Source organism: Mustelus asterias, chromosome 23 (genome assembly GCF_964213995.1).
Source record: "Mustelus asterias chromosome 23, sMusAst1.hap1.1, whole genome shotgun sequence".
NCBI classification, from domain to species: domain Eukaryota; kingdom Metazoa; phylum Chordata; class Chondrichthyes; order Carcharhiniformes; family Triakidae; genus Mustelus; species Mustelus asterias.
This window is the reverse complement of record NC_135823.1, coordinates 14601196-14622053: the sequence shown is the minus strand read 5'-3', so window position 1 is coordinate 14622053 and position 20858 is coordinate 14601196. Positions and strand designations below refer to the sequence as shown.

At 49.2% G+C, this 20858-nt stretch overlaps 1 protein-coding gene across 1 annotated transcript in view; it reads left to right on the top strand.

Annotated features, from left to right (window-relative positions):
- The first annotated feature begins 1302 nt into the window (after positions 1-1302).
- LOC144510529 (hemoglobin subunit alpha-like) overlaps positions 1303-20858 on the top strand; it is a 39745-nt gene continuing 20189 nt past the window's right edge. The window contains exon 1 of the mRNA XM_078240020.1: positions 1303-2205. The gene's annotated coding sequence lies outside the window, so the exon portion shown is untranslated. The remainder of the gene's footprint in view (positions 2206-20858) is intronic.

The window sequence follows — 20858 nt, the reverse complement described above, 5'->3', positions numbered from 1 at the left end:
TGTTGAAGACTCCCAGCTCTGTACCACTATGCCCACACCTCTGGTTGCTCTGTCCGACTGCCCTGTGCAGCTGAGCCACCTGTGGTGCCTCAGACTTGGCTTTGGCTGCATTGCCCAGTTAAAGACCATCAGTATTCGGAATGGAATACTGGCAGATTGCACTCCCCTGATGCACTCAGAGAGCTCCTGCACTACCCACCTATTCCCCTTTGACTGTCTGCTCCTCACCCAGTTTCCCTCTTCCGGCAAACTCTTAAACAGGGGGAAAAGCATATCTATAAATGGACAATTCCTGAAGCTGTCAACCTGATGATTGTCCGCAGAGATGCCAGCTCATGCTCAAGTATTTAGCTAAAGTCCAAGGTTAAACTTGTTTGTAAGTATTGGAACATGGTGCTTAAGTGCTGCCAAACTGACACCATGTGAACATGACTGATAATTGAATTTGCTCTGATCATTCACTCACAGACTTGTACACACGACATGCCTTAAACAAGGGCATGTTCATCCCTTCAAACCTGATAAACAAGGTCAGCCTCCAAAGATACTCAGTATCGGCCAGAGTTGAATGATTCAGCAGTAGGTGCTGAGCTGAAATTTGCTGAATCATTGTACTAAATGATCGCCCTTTGCCTTCTCTCTCAGATATCTGGCTGGCCAGGACTCTGAGCTCTTCTGTTTTCCTTAGCATCCATCATATTTGGAAAACGCGATTGGATATCCATTCTCCCAGACCTTTCACACCTACAGATACACAGACACACCTATAGATAGACTGTGCTCCCACTCTCTGCATCCCTGAGATCACCAAAAGCTTCTTTATTAGAATCTTGGAATCCCTACAGTGCGGAAAGAGTTTGTAATGAGCTAAAACTGTATGATTAGTATTTCTGTCAACGTTCATATCCTGCTAATCTTTCTGGTTTATTAGTTTTAAAAGTGTTTTCTTTATATTTAAAATGCTGAATATTTGAAAAATTCTACAGCAAAATGTAGAGTTAACACAATACAACACGGATACAAACCGGCAAATCCCTTGTAACTGCCGACTTTAAGAGTTTTAACAACACCAGGTTAAAGTCCAACAGGTTTATTTGGTAGCAATACCATTAGCTTTTACTGTGTTCACCCCAGTCCAACGCCGGCATCTCCACATCATCACTGCCGACTTTACCAGATTTGTAAAAGCTACAGCGATAGTGGGAGGGCTGGTTTTAACGTTACAGAATTCCATAGATTCGAGAATGGTCACAGTGGAATGTGGATTGACAAATATAAACCACTACTTAAGAAAGGAAGGACAGAGAACTGAAGGATAGTCATGCGATATCACCGATTCGGATTCTGTTATTAGAAGTAATGCCAGGACACAGAACAGCGTAACGTGATTATTTGGAGTTAACATAGCTTTATGGAAGGGAAATCATCTTTGACGAGTCTGTTAGTGATTTTTGAAGATGTAACTGGCAGTGAAGATAAAATGGAACAGTGGATTCAGTTTATTGGATTATCAAAACATTTTAGATAAGGTGGCACAAAAACGAATCTTCCAGCGAGATTTGAGGGTGATCAACTAACATGAATAGAGGATTGATGAAAGGACAGGAGGCAGAGAGAGGGAACACGGGGATGGTTTCCAGCTCAGCAAGTTGTTTTACAGGGACCAGTGTTTGGATCGCAGCAATTTCTAATCTTTATTTATTAATGACCCAGATGACAGCAGAGACAGAATGTACCCGAGCTGTCGATGGGATGCTAGGTGGGGAAGTGAGTCTGCAATGGGATTTGGTCATGATTGGGAAAGCAGGTGGCAGGAAGAGTATTAATGTGGGGAATTCACAGGGTCTTCACTTTGGAAGAATAATAAAAAAACAGCTGTTTTAAATGGTGAGAAAATATTCAGTGTTAGTGCAATTTCAGAAGGATTCAGCTGCCTCTTATATGAAACATATATGGTTAACATGCAGATCCAGCAAACAATTAGGAAGATAAATGGAATGGAGACCTTCATGCAAGGGACTGGAGTGTAAGAATATGGAAATTTTACCTCAATGATACACCTGGAGTACTATGTACCATTTGGGGCTTGCTACATAAGAATGGATATATCGGGTGGCGAGAATGAAGCTTCATTGGATGGATTTCTGGGATAGAGTGTCATAACCACTACTCCAATTTATTTTTATTAATGTTTGGATGGTATCTGTGAGTAATGATTCTACATTTCTTTTTTCTAGGGATGCCTTTAGCTTACTTGCCCCACTCACATCTCGCCTTTGTCTTGCACCAACATTTAATCTCCCCTTCCTTCCAGCCGATTAAAACCATTCCATCTTTCCCCCTCTCTCTCTCTGTGCTTGCTGTGAATCTGTTATTTCACTAACGTTTTCCAGTTCTGATTAAATGTTACCCCCAATTTTCTCCCCACAGATAGAAACATCCAAAAAAAGGAGCAGGAGGAGGCCATTTGGCCCTCCAGGTCTGCTTCCCCATTCATTATGAGCATGGCTGATCATCCAACCTGATCCTGCCTTCCCTGCCATACCCTTTGCTCCCCTTCACTCCAGGTGCTCTATCTGACTGCTTCTTGAAAACATACAGGCTGGAATTTTACCGCCCTGTCCGCCATGGGAATCAGAGGGGCGAGGGGCGGACAATGGGAAGGTCTGTTGACCTGGGGCAGGATTTTACGGTTTCGGGACGAGCAAGGCCATCAAACCCGCCCACAATGTTTGTATCCTGAGACTGCAACCTCCTGGTTCTGGAGTGTTGCTCGGGCTAGAAAAGTGTAGGTATGAGGAGAGAGTGGATAGGCTGGGGTTATTTTCCTTGGAACAAAAATGGCTGAGGGGTGAATTGATTGAGGTGCACAAAATTATGAGGGGGGCAAGACAGAGTGGTCAACATAGAATAGTTTAACTTGATGGAGAATTCTAGAACCAGGCAACATAGATTCAAGAGGGGACAAGAGGAAGAACTTTTTTACACAGAGGGTGGTGGGTGTCTGGAATTCACTGCTGAGTTGGTGGTGGAAGCAGAGACCCTAAACTCTTTTAAACAGTACCTGGATCTGAGCCTTAAGTGCTGTAAGCTACAGGGCTATGTGGCGGGTGCAGGAAGGTGGGATTAGAAAATACACCTGGGTGTCATTGGGCTGCCATGGAGAAGATAGGCCGAATGGCCTTCTTCCGTCCTGTAACGTCTCTACAGTTCTATGGATTATAAACACCAGCATGCATTGGTTGGACTGAATGGCCTGTTCCTGTGAGGTACAACATGTGTGATGCTATGTAATCATATGAATGGTGTAGGTGATTAACAGGATCTCAGCTCACTGATATTGAATGCAGCAGAGCCTTTTTGACGGGATTAAATAATAGGAAAGGAATTAAGACTGGAGTTGAAGTTGTGTGACTCTGGTAAACGCTGTGAACTGGTAGATTCTAGAAATGTAGAGGTGAGTTACACATGCAGTAAAGAAAGAGTGGATTCAAAGCTACTGAATTCCATGAGTACAGCCAGGACTTGATAGCCCTCCCTGCTGGTGGGATCTTCCAGTCCTGCCAAAAGAAACGCCCGCCCCACACATGGTGGGATACCCGCAGCATGGCGAGCGAGCAGTGTAAATGACCATTGACTTTGGCGGTGCTGTGGGAAATGTATCACTGAGTCAGGCTTGACGGTTTCAAGAATACAGTTTTATTTTAACGAAGCTTCGTGGAGAAAAGACACTAACAAGCAGCAAACTTTCTCTCAATGAGACAATAGGAGCGGTCCATCTTTATACCCTTTACACAATAGATGAACCGGACATCTAGCCATTATCACATCGTTGTAATCAAGGAGGTGATCGATCGTTAAACACATCATCATTATAGACAAATACAGACAGATACAGACATAACCATGTTAACATCGCATTGTTCTATGAATGGATACATTTTCTACGTCAATGACCATCAATGGTTTTAGTTTCGGTCTATTCATATAATAATTTATAGTAATTGGTTTTCCTGCAGTTATGTATTCCCGATCCCACCTGTAGCTAATCTCTTTACCCAACCCGATTGTCCTTATCCTAACGAGTGCCTCAAGCCCTGGCTGGCTTCCTGCAGGATTTGATTCCTGCATGTTTAACCTTAAATAGCTGTCTGTCCTTGATGTTTTAATCTCAGGTGTCTGTCTGTACTAAAAGTCAGTGCCTGTTTAATGTCTCTTTCCCAGGTGACTGTTTATGTGCCAGGCAGTTATTATTTTTTAAGTGTACTCATCTGTATATTTTTTCCCACTTCAGCGGGACTGGAAGGTCCTACTGGTGGCCGATGGTGATCCATCTCCGCAACCGGGTAACTTTCCTCAGTGGGGGAGGGGGTGGAGAATCCCTACAGATGCAGCATAAGCTCAATGTGATTCAGTTTACAATCTCCAATTCACACTCCTTCTCAGACTGGCCTTTGTTTGTTTCTCAATTCTTTAATCTTACTCTTTGTCCCTTTGACTAGCAAGGTTCAGTTACCTTATTGCCCTCACTGCCCTGTTAACAGCTCAGCAATTTACAGGACAAAACTGCTTCAAACCTAAACCTCGGTCTAACAGCACACTCCAGCGAGACCAGGAGCCTTTAGTAAAACAGCACCATTCACAATCCCGCAAACACTAAACCGGGAATAAAGTCTATTTATTGGTCACAAGTAGGCTTACTGTCATGAAGTTACTGTGAAAATCCCCGAGTTGTCATACTCCGGTGCCTGTTCGGGTACACTGAGGGAGAATTTAGCATGGCCAATGCACCAAACCAGCATGTCTTTCAGACTGTGGGAGGAAACTGGAGCACCCGGCAGAAACCCACACAGACACAGGAAGAACGTGCAGACTCCACACAGACAGTGCGTCAAAGCCGGAATTGAACCGGGTCCCTGGCGCTGTGAGGCAGCAGTGCTAACCACTGTGCCACTGTGCCACCCCAAATACTCCAAAAATGTGCAGTCATTCTCTTTAGGAAGTTGCTATCTCAAATTGTTTTCCAACAGATGTTTTTCTCATTATTCTGGTAGATTGTGAGCGTGTGGTAGTTAATTAAATTATAACATACCGTACTTTGGAAATTAAAGCATCTTCATAAACTATAAAGTGGTGGAAGCAGGATCTTTGAATATTTTTAAGGCAGAGGTGGATAGATTCTAGGGGATGATAGGTTATGGGGCATAGGTAAGCCTTGATGTGAGGTTACCATTAGATCAGCCAAGATCTTATTAAATAGCATAACAGACTCGAGGGGCTGAATGGCCTAATTCTGCTCCATGTTCATATGTTAAACAGCACTAGCGCAAGCCAGGCTGCACCAAGTTATGAGTAGTTTGAAAATATGAACTCAAACTTTAGACTTTATAATTGAATTTATAAATAAATAATCATTCGACTTTTGAAAGAATCTTTTTTCATTATTATGGTAGATTTTGAGTCCACCAAGTGGTAGTTAGTGACATTGCACTGCACCAGACTTTTGTTTTTCATTCTTTCATTGGACATGGGCAGCACTAGCAAGGCCAGCATTTATTGTCCATTCTTAATTGTCATTATTTCAGAGTCAACCACATCACTGTGGCTCTGGAGTCACATGTAGGCCAGACCAGGTAAGGATGGCAGATTTCCTTTCCTAAAGGACATTAGTGAGTAAGATGGATTTTACAAATTATGATAGTTTCAAGGATTTCAATTCAAATTTCAACAGGTGTCCGGGTTGGCGATCAGTGACTAGTGGTGTGCCTCAGGGATCAGTGTTGGGACCGCAATTGTTTACGATTTACATAGATGATTTGGAGTTGGGGACCAAGTGTAGTGTGTCAAAATTCGCAAATGACACTAAGATGGATAGAAGAGCAAAGTGTGCAGAGGCTATATTCATTGGAATTGAGAAGAATGAGGGGAGATCTTATAGAAACATATAAGATGATGAAGGGAATAGATAAGATAGAAGCAGGGAAGTTGTTTCCACTGGCGGGTGAAACTAGAACTAGGGGGGCATAGCCTCAAAATAAGGGGTAGCAGATTTAGGACTGAGTTGAGAAGGAACTTCTTCACACAAAGGGTTGTGAAGCTGTGGAATTCCCTGCCCAGTGAAGCAGTTGAGGCTAAACCATTGAATGTTTTGAAGGCAAGCATAGATAAATTTTTGAACAGTAAAGGAATTAAGGGTTTTGGTGAGCGGGCGGGTAAGTGGAGCAGGGTCCACAAAAAGATCAGCCATGATCTTATTGAATGGCGGAGCAGGCTCGAGGGGCCAGATGGCCTACTCCTGCCCCTAGTTCTTATGTTCTTATGAATCCATGTCCCCAGAACATTAGTCGAGGCCCCTGGGATACTCATCCAAGGGCAATTCCCAAAGCATTTTCATAAATTATAAAGCCTGTAGAATCCAGAGCCGGAATTCTCCATGCCAGTGAGATTCTCTGGCCCCACCAGCAACATACCCCCTCCCGCGGTTTTCCCAGTGGTGTGGGTTGACATCAATGGGAAATCCCATTGACAGCGGCGGGACCAGAGAATTGCGCGGCTAGCGATAAGCACATCGCCTTCCACCTCTGGGAAACACGTGGCTGGGAGGCCGGAGAATCCCTCCCGAGGACTGAGCTGAATACAAATTCCCAATCCACTGTGATATCTGTCAGTCCCCAGCCCAGATCCTGCTGATTCCATTCCATCTCTCACTCCAGCAATGATCAAGTCCCAGTTCCGCTCAATCCCTCTGACATTTCCTGATCTTGCAGGGCCTCCGACGGTTTTGCTGATCTCAGCCTGTATAATTTCCCCACTCTCCTGTCAGTCATTCAGTCATAGAATTTTAAGGCATGGAAAGCGATCCTTCAGTCCATTGTGTCTATGCCAGCCATCAAATCCCTATCTATTCTAATCCCATTTTGCTCACTCTGTGGTGAACCATCGTTGGTTACCACTGTGGGGTTGTTATAATGTTGTTGTTGGGCTAGGGTGTTCACACTGTGGGGTTGTTCTAATGTTGTTGTTGGGCTAGGGTGTTTACACTGTGGGATTAATACACCTGTGGTTGTTGCTGTTGTGGCACATCCCAGTCGGGCCCCGCCTCCTGGGAGAGGTATAAGACCCTCTGCTCAGGCGGGACCCCTCCAGTCTGGAATGGTGTACTCGTGTTCAAATAGTTCCATTGTTAGACAATAAAAGCCTTCAATTACCGAAGCCTTGTGTCTTGTGCTCGATTGTCGTGCATCAATTTTATTGTCTAACACTAAACTCTCGACGGAAAGGAGAGTATGGAACAAATGCTAAAGCCAGAGCGTCTGACGCTGGATCCACGTGCGGTCGGCGCCTCTAACACCTTCGATCACTGGCTGAAGTGTTTCGAGGACTACCTGGCAGCCTCTGCAGCAGTCACCACGGATGACGACAGACTCCAGGTCCTCCATGCGAGGGTAAGCGACACTGTCTACCTCGCGATTCGTGCTGCCACCACTTACCCGAGGGCCCTCGAGCTTTTGAAAAAGCGCTACACGAGACCTCCCAACGAGATCCACGCTCGTTACCTCCTCGCTACACGACGTCGGCAGTCGGGCGAAACCATGGAGGATTACGCCAATGAGCTCTTGCAGCTTGCCAGGGGCTGCGACTGCAAAGCTGTGTCGGCTGAGCAGTATATGTACGACCTCGCCCGAGATGCGTTTGTGGCAGGGGTAGGGTCTTCGTACATCCGGCTCAAGCTGTTGGAGAAGGGGAATCTCAACCTGACCCAAGCTATGGAGATGGCTGAAATGCTGGAGGCGGCGTCGAAGAGCTTGGCCCTGTATCCGGAGGACCACGTGGAGACAACGTGGCAGGAGCAGTCACAAATCCCTCCTCGCCCCACGGGCTCGTGCTCCCGTAATGACCCGACGACGGCGGCAGCCCCAGGCGGCCCGCGGTGCTATTTCTGCGGAGGAGCCAAGCATCCACGGCAAAAGTGTCCTGCTAAAGCGGTGGTCTGTAATCAATGCAGTAAAAAGGGGCACTACGCGAAAGTCTGCAGATCGAAGCCCAAGAACGGCAGTGCAGCCTGTGACCCTCCAGAACGGAGATCATCTCCATCGACGTCGCAGTACCCACGAGGTCCGTCCACGTGCGAGCCCAGGACGACGCCATTGTGGTCGGCGGAGTCGGAGGAGGATGACCACCAGGAGTCGCTACGCTTGGCGCCCTCAACCATGTGCGATTCATGGGGGCGGCCATTTTGGTCGACGACGACCAGGAGCGACCAGCAGGGGTCCTCAGCATCGACCTCAGCTGCCTGCAGTGACGTCCAAGGGCCAACGGTGGCATCGATCACCCTGGACCAGGCTAAGCACCACAGGCTTGACTGTTCAATGATTAACATTAAGGTAAATGGTCGTACTGTTTATTGTCTGTTTGACAGCGGGAGCACTGAGAGCTTTATTCACCCTGACACTGTAAAGAGGTGTGGACTCCGGGTTCTACCTGCCAAACAGACAATTTCTATGGCATCACGGTCCCGGTCTGTACCGATCCAAGGACGTTGTGTGGTAACTCTGAAAGTGCAGGGCACAATTTACGAGCGATACAGGCTCCTTGTGTTGCCGCATCTTTGCGCGCCAATTCTCCTCGGACTAAACTTTATGGTCCACATGAAGAGTGTGATCCTACAGTACGGTGGGCCACTCCCTTCGCTGACAGTAGGGGACCAGCCGCAGCCTCCAAATTGTCCAAAGCGCCCCGCATGCAATCTTTCCACACTAAAGATCACCACACCCTCTTTATTTAAGAATCTGGTACCAGGCTGCAAGCCCATCGCTACTAAAAGTAGGCGTTACAGCGCTGAAGATCGGATCTTCATCAGATCTGAGGTTCAGCGGCTCCTCAAAGAAGGGATCATACAGCCCAGCGTTAGTCCGTGGAGAGCACAGGTCGTGGTGGTTAAGAGCGGGAACAAACCCCGGATGGTCATTGATTACAGTCAGACCATTAATCGATATACGCAGCTGGATGCGTATCCTCTCCCGCGCATATCTGATATGGTCAATCAGATTGCGCAATACCGGGTGTTCTCCACCATAGACCTTAAGTCCGCCTACCACCAACTCCCCATCCGCCCAGAGGACCGACATTACACGGCGTTTGAGGCGGATGGTTGTCTGTATCAGTTTCTTAGGGTTCCATTTGGTGTCACCAATGGGGTCTCGGTCTTCCAGCGTGCTATGGACCGAATGGTGGACCAGAACGGGCTGCGGGCTACTTTCCCGTACCTGGATAATGTCACCATCTGCGGCCATGATCAGCAGGACCATGACACAAATCTCCAGAACTTTTTGTGCACTGCATCTCGCCTGAATCTGACCTACAACAGGGAGAAGTGTGTATTCCGTACGTGCCGGTTAGCCATCCTGGGATACGTAGTGGAAAACAGGGTCATTGGCCCTGATCCCGACCGTATGCGCCCTCTTGCTGAACTTCCTTTGCCCGCTAGCGCAAAAGCACTGAGGAGGTGCCTAGGCTTCTTCTCCTATTATGCGCAGTGGGTCCCCAACTACGCGGACAAAGCCCGTCCGCTTATTAAGTCCACGACTTTTCCACTCACGCCAGAGGCCCAATTGGCCTTCAAGGCATTGAAACGCGATATTGCGAAAGCCACGATGCACGCGGTGGACGAATCCATCCCTTTTCAGGTGGAAAGTGATGCATCTGATTTCGCCCTGACCGCCACACTAAACCAGGCAGGCAGGCCCGTCGCGTTTTTTTCCCGCACCCTTCAAGGTCCCGAAATTCGGCATTCAGCGGTGGAAAAGGAGGCCCAGGCTATTGTGGAGGCCGTCAGACACTGGCGCCATTACCTGGCGGGGAAGCGGTTCACCCTGATCACGGACCAGCGGTCCGTGGCGTTTATGTTCAATAACACGCAGAGGGGCAAGATCAAGAATGACAAGATCTTGCGGTGGAGAATTGAGCTCTCCACCTATAATTACGATATTATGTATCGTCCAGGGAAACTCAATGAGCCCTCGGATGCCCTCTCGCGCGGAACATGCGCTACTATGCAGGAGGACCGCTTGAACGCCCTCCATAATGACCTGTGCCATCCTGGGGTCACTCGGCTCTACCACTTCATCAAAGCCCGCAATCTGCCTTACTCGGTGGAGGACGTCAGGTCAGTGACAAGGAGCTGTCGGATTTGCGCGGAATGCAAACCGCACTTTTACCGACCTGACCGGGCACATTTGGTCAAGGCCACTCGCCCCTTCGAGAGGCTGAGTGTGGATTTTAAGGGCCCCCTTCCCTCAACAGACCGGAACGTGTACTTTCTTAACATCATAGACGAGTACTCCCGGTTCCCGTTTGTTGTCCCCTGTGCGGACACGTCGACTGCCACGGTGATCAAGGCATTCCGTGATCTTTTTACCCTGTTCGGGTACCCCAGCTATATACATAGCGACAGGGGCTCGTCGTTCATGAGTAATAACTTGAGGCAATTCCTGCTCTCATACGGGATTGCCTCTAGTAGAACCACGAGTTACAACCCTAGGGGCAATGGACAGGTGGAGAGAGAGAATGCTACAGTCTGGAAGGCTGTCCTATTGGCGCTGAAGTCCAAAGGCCTTCCAGTCTCCCATTGGCAGGAGGTCCTCCCAAATGCGCTTCATTCCATTCGCTCCCTCCTGTGTACGGCAACCAATGCTACTCCCCACGAGAGGATGTTCTCATTCCCTCGGAAGTCGTCCTCGGGGATATCTTTACCAGCCTGGTTGACGTACCCAGGACCCGTCCTCCTGCGGCGACATGTAAGGGCCCGCAAGTCCGACCTCTTGGTCGAACCGGTCCACCTCCTCCACGCCAACCCTCAGTATGCCTATGTGGCATATCCTGACGGGCGAGAGGACACAGTCTCGATCCGAGACCTGGCGCTCGCAGGGGACGTAGCAACTCCTGTCGCTCCCATACCCCCGGTCACGAATCCCCTATCTCTTATTTCTCCCCCGGACGTGGCGCGGTCAGCACCGGGACCAGTGCATAACAGTTATACTCCACTGTACAGCTTGCCTGAGACTCGGAGATCGGCGCCATCGCAGAAGGTACCGGGATCCCCTGCACTACCGCTTCATCAGGGTCAACCGGCCCGTGAGTCCTCGAGGGGACAGCCTGACGCTGTTTTGGAGAGAACGCCACCGCAAGCACCTGCTCCGGTGTCACAGCCGGTATTGAGGAGGTCACAACGACGGTGCGGTCCTCCAGACCGTCTGGACTTGTAGATTGTTGACTTTTTTTTAATATATATAGTCTGTTTTCGCACCCCGCCGGCCTTTGTTCTCAAAGGAGGGGTGAATGTTGTGAACCATCGTTGGTTACCACTGTGGGGTTGTTCTAATGTTGTTGTTGGGCTAGGGTGTTTACACTGTGGGGTTGTTATAATGTTGTTGTTGGGCTAGGGTGTTGACACTGTGGGCTTGTTATAATGTTGTTGTTGGGCTCGGGTGTTTACACTGTGGGGTTGTTATAATGTTGTTGTTGGGCTAGGGTGTTGACACTGTGGGGTTGTTATAATGTTGTTGTTGGGCTAGGGTGTTTACACTGTGGGATTAATATACCTGTGGTTGTTGCTGTTGTGGCACATCCCAGTCGGGCCCCGCCTCCTGGGAGAGGTATAAGACCCTCTGCTCGGGCGGGACCCCTCCAGTCTGGAATGGTGTACTCGTGTTCAAATAGTTCCATTGTTAGACAATAAAAGCCTTCAATTACCGAAGCCTTGTGTCTTGTGCTCGATTGTCGTGCATCACACTCCTTCCCTTTAGGGAAGGAAATCTGCTGTCCTTACCTGGTCTGGCCCACATGTGAATCCTGAGCCACAGTGTGGTGAACCATCGTTGGTTACCACTGTGGGGTTATTCCAAGGTTACTGTTGGGTTAGGGTGTTCACACTGTGGGGTTGTTATAATGTTGTTGTTGGGTTAGGGTGTTTACACTGTGGGATTAATACACCTGTGGTGGATGCTGTTATGGCACATCCCGGTCGGGCCCCGCCTCCTGGGGAGAGGTATAAGACCCTCTGCTCAGGCGGGACCCCTCCAGTCTAGAATGGTGTCCTCGTGTTTAGATAGTTCCATTGTTTGTCAATAAAAGCCTTCAATCGCTGAAGCCTTGTACCTCGTGCTTGATTGTCGCGCATCAATTTTATTGACAAACACAAAACTCTCGACAGTAAAGAGAGTATGGAGCAAATGCTGAAACTAGAGCGTCTGACGCTGGACCCACGTGCGGTCGGTGCCTCTAACACCTTCGACCACTGGCTGAAGTGTTTCGAGGACTACCTGGCGGCCTCTGCAGCAGTTACTACGGACAACGACAGACTCCAGGTCCTCCACGCGAGGGTAAGCGACACGGTCTATCTCGCGATTCGTGCGGCCACCACTTACCCGAGGGCCATCGAGCTCTTGAAAAAACGATACACGAGACCACCCAACGAGATTCACGCTCGTTACCTCCTCGCTACACGACGTCGGCAGTCGGGCGAAACCATGGAGGACTACGCCAATGAGCTCTTGCAGCTTGCCAGGGGCTGCGACTGCAAAGCTGTGTCGGCTGAGCAGTACATGTACGACCTCGCCCGAGATGCGTTTGTAGCAGGGGTAGGGTCCTCGTACATCCGGCTTAAGCTATTGGAGAAAGGGAACCTCAACCTGACCCAAGCGATGGAGATGGCTGAGATGCTGGAGGCAGCGTCGAAAAGCTTGGCTCTGTACCCCGAAGACCACGTGGAGACAACGTGGCAGGAGCAAGCACAAATCCCTCCTCGCCCCACGGGCTCACGCTCCCATATCGACCCGACGACGGCGGCAGCTCCAGGCGGCCAGCGGTGCTATTTTTGCGGAGGAGCCAAGCATCCACGGCAACAGTGTCCAGCTAAAACGATGATCTGCAGTCAGTGCGGTAAAAAGGGGCACTACGCGAAAGTCTGCAGATCGAAGCCCAAGAACAGCAGTGCAGCCTGTGACCCTCCAGAGCGGAGACAATCTCCTTCGGCGTCGCAGTACCCACGAGGTCCAACCACGTGCGAATCCAGGACGACGCCATCGTGGCTGGCGGAGGAGGAGGATGACCACCAGGAGTCGCTACGCTTGGCGCCCTCACCCACGTGCGATTCATGGGGGCGGCCATCGTGGTCGACGACGACCAGGAGCGACCAGCAGGGGTCCTCAGTATCAACCTCGGCTGCCTGCAGTGACGTCCAAGGGCCAACGGTGGCGTCGATCTCTCTGGATCACAGGCTTGACTGTTCGATGATGAACATTAAGGTAAATGGTCGTACTGTGTATTGTCTGTTTGACAGTGGGAGCACCGAGAGTTTTATTCACCCTGACACTGCAAAGAGGCGTGGACTCCGGGTTCTACCTGCCAAACAGACAATTTCTATGGCATCACGGTCCCGGTCTGTACCGATCCAAGGACGTTGTGTGGTAACCCTGGAGGTGCAGGGCACAATTTACGAGCAATACAGGCTCCTTGTGTTGCCGCACCTTTGCGCGCCAATTCTCCTCGGACTAAACTTTATGGTCCACATGAAGAGTGTGATCCTACAGTACGGTGGGCCACTCCCTTCGCTGGCAGTAGGGAATCAGCCGCAGCCTCCAAATTGTCCAAAGCGCCCCGCATGCAATCTTTCCACACTAAAGATCACCACACCCTCTTTATTTAAGAATCTGGTACCAGGCTGCAAGCCCATCGCTACTAAAAGTAGGCGTTACAGCGCTGAAGACCGGATCTTCATTAGATCTGAGGTTCAGCGGCTCCTCAAAGAAGGGATCATACAGCCCAGTGCTAGTCTGTGGAGAGCGCAGGTCGTGGTGGTTAAAAGCGGGAACAAACCCCGGATGGTCATCGACTACAGTCAGACCATTAACCGTTATACGCAGCTGGATGCGTATCCTCTCCCGCGCATATCTGATATGGTCAATCAGATTGCGCAGTACCGGGTGTTCTCCACCATAGACCTTAAGTCCGCCTACCACCAACTCCCCATCCGCCCAGAGGACCAACAATACACGGCTTTTGAGGCGGATGGTCGTCTGTATCAGTTTCTTAGGGTTCCATTTGGTGTCACCAATGGGGTCTCGGTCTTCCAGCGTGCTATGGACCGAATGGTAGACCAGAACGGGTTGCGGGCTACCTTCCCGTACCTGGATAACGTCACCATCTGCGGCCATGACCAGCAGGACCATGACACAAACCTCCAGAACTTTCTGCGCACTGCGTCTCGCCTGAATCTGACCTATAACAGGGAGAAGTGTGTATTCCGTACGCGCAGGTTAGCTATCCTGGGATACGTGGTGGAAAACGGGGTCATCGGCCCTGATCCAGACCGTATGCGCCCCCTTACTGAACTTCCCTTGCCCGCTAGCGCAAAAGCACTGAGGAGATGCCTCGGCTTCTTTTCTTATTATGCGCAGTGGGTCCCCAACTACGCGGACAAAGCCTGTCCGCTCATCAAGTCCACGACTTTCCCACTCACGCCGGAGGCCCAATTGGCCTTCAAGGCTTTGAAAAGCGACATTGCGAAAGCCACGATGCACGCGGTGGATGAATCCATCCCTTTTCAGGTGGAAAGTGATGCATCGGATTTCGCCCTGGCCGCCACACTGAACCAGGCAGGCAGGCCCGTCGCGTTTTTTTCCCGCACCCTTCAAGGTCCCGAAATTCGCCATTCAGCGGTGGAGAAGGAGGCTCAGGCTATTGTGGAGGCCATCAGACACTGGCGCCATTACCTGGTGGGGAAGCGGTTCACCCTGATCACGGATCAACGATCCGTGGCGTTTATGTACAGTAATACGCAGAGGGGCAAGATCAAGAATGATAAGATCTTGCGGTGGAGAATTGAGCTCTCCACCTATAATTACGATATTATGTATCGTCCAGGGAAACTCAATGAGCCCTCGGATGCCCTCTCGCGCGGAACATGCGCTATCATGCAGGAGGACCGCTTGAATGCCCTCCATAATGACCTGTGCCATCCTGGGGTCACTCGGCTCTACCACTTCATAAAAGCCCGCAACCTGCCCTACTCGGTGGAGGATGTCAGGTCTGTAACGAGAAGCTGTCGGATTTGCGCGGAATGCAAACCGCACTTTTATCGACCTGACCGGGCACAACTGGTCAAGGCCACTCGCCCCTTCGAGAGGCTGAGTGTGGATTTTAAGGGCCCCCTTCCCTCAACGGACCGGAATGTGTATTTTCTCAATATCATAGATGAATACTCCCGGTTCCCGTTTGTTGTCCCCTGTGCGGACACGTCGACTGCCACAGTGATTAAGGCATTCAGTGATCTTTTTACCCTGTTCGGGTACCCCTGCTACATACATAGCGACAGGGGCTCGTCGTTCATGAGTAACGACTTGAGGCAATTCCTGCTCTCATACGGGATTGCCTCTAGTAGAACCATGAGCTACAACCCTAGGGGTAACGGACAGGTGGAGAGAGAGAATGCTACAGTCTGGAAGGCTGTCCTATTGGCGCTGAAGTCCAGGGGCCTTCCAGTCTCCCGTTGGCAGGAGGTCCTTCCAAATGCGCTTCATTCCATTCGCTCCCTCCTGTGTATGGCAACCAATGCTACTCCCCACGAGAGGATGTTCTCATTCCCTCGGAAGTCGTCCTCGGGGATCTCCTTACCAGCCTGGTTGACGTACCCAGGACCCGTCCTTCTGCGGCGACATGTGAGGGCCCGCAAGTCCGACCCCTTGATCGAACCGGTCCAACTCCTCCACGCCAACCCTCAGTATGCCTATGTGGCATATCCTGACGGGCGAGAGGACACGGTCTCGATTCGAGACCTGGCGCCCGCAGGGGACGTAGCAACTCCTGTCGCTCCTATACCCCCTGTCACGAATCCCCTATCACTTCTTTCTTCCCCGGACGTGGCGCGGTCAGCACCGGGACCAGTGCATAACAGTTATACTCCCATGTACAGCTTGCCTGAGACTCGGAGATCGGCGCCACCACAGAAGGTACCGGGATCCCCTGCACCACCGCTTCACCAGGGTCAACCGGCCCGGGAGTCCTCGAGGGGACAGCCGGACGCTGTTTTGGAGAGAACGCCACCGCAAGCACCTGCTCCGGTGTCACAACCGGTGTTGAGGAGATCACAGCGACGGTGCGGTCCTCCAGACCGTCTGGACTTGTAGATTTTTTTTGTATATATGTAATCTGTTTTCGCACCCCGCCGGCCTTTGTTTTCAAAGGAGGGGTGAATGTGGTGAACCATCGTTGGTTACCACTGTGGGGTTATTCCAAGGTTACTGTTGGGTTAGGGTGTTGACACTGTGGGGTTGTTATAATGTTGTTGTTGGGTTAGGGTGTTTACACTGTGGGATTAATATACCTGTGGTGGATGCTGTTATGGCACATCCCGGTCGGGCCCCGCCTCCTGGGGAGAGGTATAAGACCCTCTGCTCAGGCGGGACCCTTCCAGTCTGGAATGGTGTCCTCGTGTTTAGATAGTTCCATTGTTTGTCAATAAAAGCCTTCAATCGCTGAAGCCTTGTACCTCGTGCTTGATTGTCGCGCATCACACAGTGATGTGGTTGACTCTGAAATTTTGGCAAATGTGAGGTCATCCATTTTGGTAGGAGTAACAGCAAAATGGACTATTATTTAAATGGTAAGAAATTGCAGCATGTTGCTGTGCAGAGGGACCTGGGTGTCCTTGTGCAAGAATCACAAGGAGTTGGTTTGCAGGTGCAGCAGGTAATTAAGAAGGCAAATGGAATTTTGTCCTTCAGTGCGAGAGGGATGGAGTTTAAAAACAACGAGGTTGTGTTGCATAAGGTGCTGGTGAGGCCACACCTGGAGTACTGTGTACAGTTTTGGTCTCCTTACTTGAGAAAGGATATATTGGCACTGGAGGGGTGCAGAGGAGATTCACTAGGCTGATTCTGGAGTTGAGAGGTTTGACTTATGAGGAGAGACTGAGTAGACTGAGGCTAAACTCATTGGAATTCAGAAGGATGAGGGGAGATCTTATAGAAACATATAAGATTATGAAGGGAATAGATAAGATAAATGCAGGGAAGTTGTTTCCACTGGCGGGTGAAACTAGAACTAGGGGGCATAGCCTCAAAATAAGGGGAAGCAGATTTAGGACTGAGTTGAGGAGGAACTTCTTCACCCAAAGGGTTGTGAATCTGTGGAATTCCCTGCCCAGTGAAGCAGTTGAGGCTACCTCATTGAATGTTTTTAAGGCAAGGATAGATAAATTTTTGAACATAAAGGAATTAAGGGTTATGGTGAGTGGGTGGGTAAGTGGAACTGAGTCCTCGAAAAGATCAGCCATGATCTTATTGAATGTCGGAGAGGGCTCGAGGGGCCAGATGGCCTACTCCTGCTCTTAGTTCTTATGTTCTTATAAAACAATGACAATTAAGAATGGACAATAAATGCTGGCCTTGCTAGTGCTGCCCATGCCCAATGAAAGAATGAAAAACAAAAGTCTGGTGCAGTGTAATGCCACTGACTACCACTTGGTGGACTCAAAATCTACCAGAGTAATGAAAAAAGATTCTTTCAAAAGTCGAATGATTATTTATTTATAATTTCATTCATAAAGTCGAAAGTTTGAGTTCATATTTTCAAACTACTCATGAATTGGTGCAGCCTCGCTTGTGACACTGCTGTTTAACATATGAACATGGGGCGGCACAACGGGGCGGCACGGTAGCACAGTGGTTAGCACTGCTGCTTCACAGCTCCAGGGTCCCGGGTTCGATTCCCGACTTGGGTCACTGTCTGTGTGGAGTTTGCACATTCTCCTCGTGTCTGCGTGGGTTTCCTCCGGGTGCTCTGGTTTCCTCCCACAGTCCAAAGATGTGCGGGTTAGGTTGATTGGCCAGGTTAAAAATTGCCCCTTAGAGTCCTGAGATGTGTAGGGTAGAGGGATTAGAATCATAGAAATTAGCAGGTAAATATGCGGGGGTAGGGGCTGGGTGGGATTGTGGTCGGTGCAGACTCGATGGGCCGAATGGCACTGTAGGGTTTCTATGATTTCATGGAGCAGAATTAGGCCATTCAGCCCCTCGAGTCTGTTATGCTATTTAATAAGATCTTGGCTGATGGTAACCTCACATCAAGACTTGCCTATGCCTCATAACCTATCACGCCCTAGAATCTATCCAACTCTGCCTTAAAAATATTCATGATGTGGAAGTGCCGGTGTTGGACTGGGGTGGACACAGTAAGAAGTTTCACAACACCAGGTTAAAGTCCAACAGGTTTATTTGGAATCACGAGCTTTCAGAGCGCTATTTCTTTATGATCTCCTGCTTCCATCACTTCATAGTTTATTAACATGCTTTAATTTTCAAATTTTGGTACATTGTAATTTCATTAACCACCACAAGCTAGACTCAAAGTCTGACAGAATAATGTGAAAAACATCTGTTGGAAAACAATTTGAGATAGCAACTTCATAAAGAGAATGACTGCACATTTTTGGAATATTCCTAGTTTGGTGTTTGCGGGATTGTGAATGGTGCTGTTTTACTAAAGGCTCCTGGTCTCGCTGGAGTGTGCTGTTAGACCGAGGTTTAGGTTTGAAGCAGTTTTGTCCTGTAAATTGTTGAGCTGATAACAGGGCAGTGAGGGCAATAAGGTAACTGAACCTTGCTAGTCAAAGGGACAAAGAGTAAGATTAAAGAATTGAAAAACAAACAAAGGCCAGCCTGAGAAGGAGTGTGAATTGGAGATTGTAAACTCCATCACATTGATCCTATGCTGCATCCGTAGGGATTCTTCACCCCCTCCCCCGCTGAGGAAAGTTTCCCGGTTGCGGAGATGGATCACCATCGGCCACCAGTAGGGCCTTCCAGTGTAGCGGGATCTTTCTCTTTACTCCACTTACAGGCTGGTATTTGGGGGTCTGCCGATAGCTGCGAATGTCTCTCTCTTACAGGCCTTGAAATTTCAAAGGCCGGGGAATACTGCATTGGGGCAACTCCGCAGGAGAGAGCGCTGAACCAAGCTCACCGTTTATACCTGACCGGTAACCTGATACTTATATCACACAGCCATCCCAAAACCGTCACCAAGGCCTGAGTGATTCTCTCCCTCGTCGGTGGGACAACGGCCACCCTGCACCCACTCCACTCGAGTAGGTCTCCAAGAGAGAGAACAGAGAGACTCTGTCCTTTTTATCTCCAGACCAGCAGTCTCCCTTGAGTGAGCGGGTTCGAATCGCTCAGATCACCCTCGGTTCTAGACTCCGGATTTATGGTAAGGGATATTGAAACTGTGACCTCACCAGAGTGCGCTGATGAGAGAACAAGAGGCAAGACGGACTCCAAACGAGTTTCAAAACTTACAGTGATTTATTTAACAATAAAATCAACCTCTCCAATACCACACCACACATGATTAAAACTTATACTTTATACTATCACTATGGGAGAAATGCTAACGGGTACAATGTAAAATCTTACTTTACACAGTTCAAAACAAGATTACTGAACTTTAAAATTACAATACATCACCCCTCCCCTTGCCCCAACCTCTATCCTATCCTCGGGAGCTTCACAAGGTTGGCTGGGATACTCACAATTCTAAAAGGGGTTCCTTTGTGATGGGCTCGAATGTCTTAGTGCAGGGTCGAAACTGGGCTGCTGTTGGTCTTCACCTCTGCACATCAGCTTGCGATTCTGGAAGAGAGCTCGGTTTGGCTTGTCTGCCTCTCTTGATCTTAACTTCAGCCCAATTTAACAACCAACTTCGCTGCTCCCGTAGGTGATTTTCAAGGACAATGGGCTTTCGATCACCGGCAGTCTTGGCTTAATTGAGTCAAGTCCAAACACAAAAGGCTGGAAGTGCCTTGACCCTCATGGGTCGTTATTTTAATGTCTTTTTAATGCTTCTCCGGAGCTTCCTGAACAGTATCCCATCAGTGGGATGGGTCTTCTTGTCTTCTGTGGATGGGCCGATTTCCGTGGCCATTGTCTCCCTGCTGGTCTGTTTACTGTTCGTCTGCTGGTCTCCATCTCCCTTTGTCCTTCTGATGATTAGATCACTGGTGTGTCTGCCTTTCTGCCTTTCTGGCCACTTGCATATTCAGGGGGCTCACACCTTTCCTTAGCACAGTCCACAGGTAGATTATGTTTGTCCTGCCGAGCCTTCTGGGAGGTTTTATCAGCCAGCAGCCAGAGTTGGCCACTTTTAAACTCTCAGGTTTCTCCTGAGTCCTTTTGAAATATGGAGGATTGCCCTGAAACTTACACCAGTCTCGCCATTTACACTGCTCGCTCGCCATGCTGCAGGTATCCCACCATGTGCGGGGCGGGGGTTTCTTTTGGCACGACAGGAAGATCCCACCAGCAGGGAGGGCTATCAAGTCCTGGCTGTACTCATGGAATTCAGTAGCTTTGAATCCACTCTTTCTTTTCTGCATGTGTAACTCACCTCTACATTTCTAGAATCTACCAGTTCACAGCGTTTACCAGAGTCACACAACTTCAACTCCAGTCTTAATTCCTTTCCTATTATTTAATCCCATCAAAAAGGTTCTGCTGCATTCAATATCAGTGAGCTGAGATCCTGTTAATCACCGACACCATTCATATGATTACATAGCATCACACATGTTGTACCTCACAGGAACAGGCCATTCAGTCCAACCAATGCATGCTGGTGTTTATAATCCATAGAACTGTAGAGACGTTACAGGACAGAAGAAGGCCATTCGGCCTATCTTCTCCATGGCAGCCCAAGGTGTACTGTCTGGAGACAATACACATCTCTTTAACCTGTGTTGAATGCTCCCTCCACCCACATTGTCTGTACATTTAACACCTGGCTGGCTGTAGAGATTTGCATTC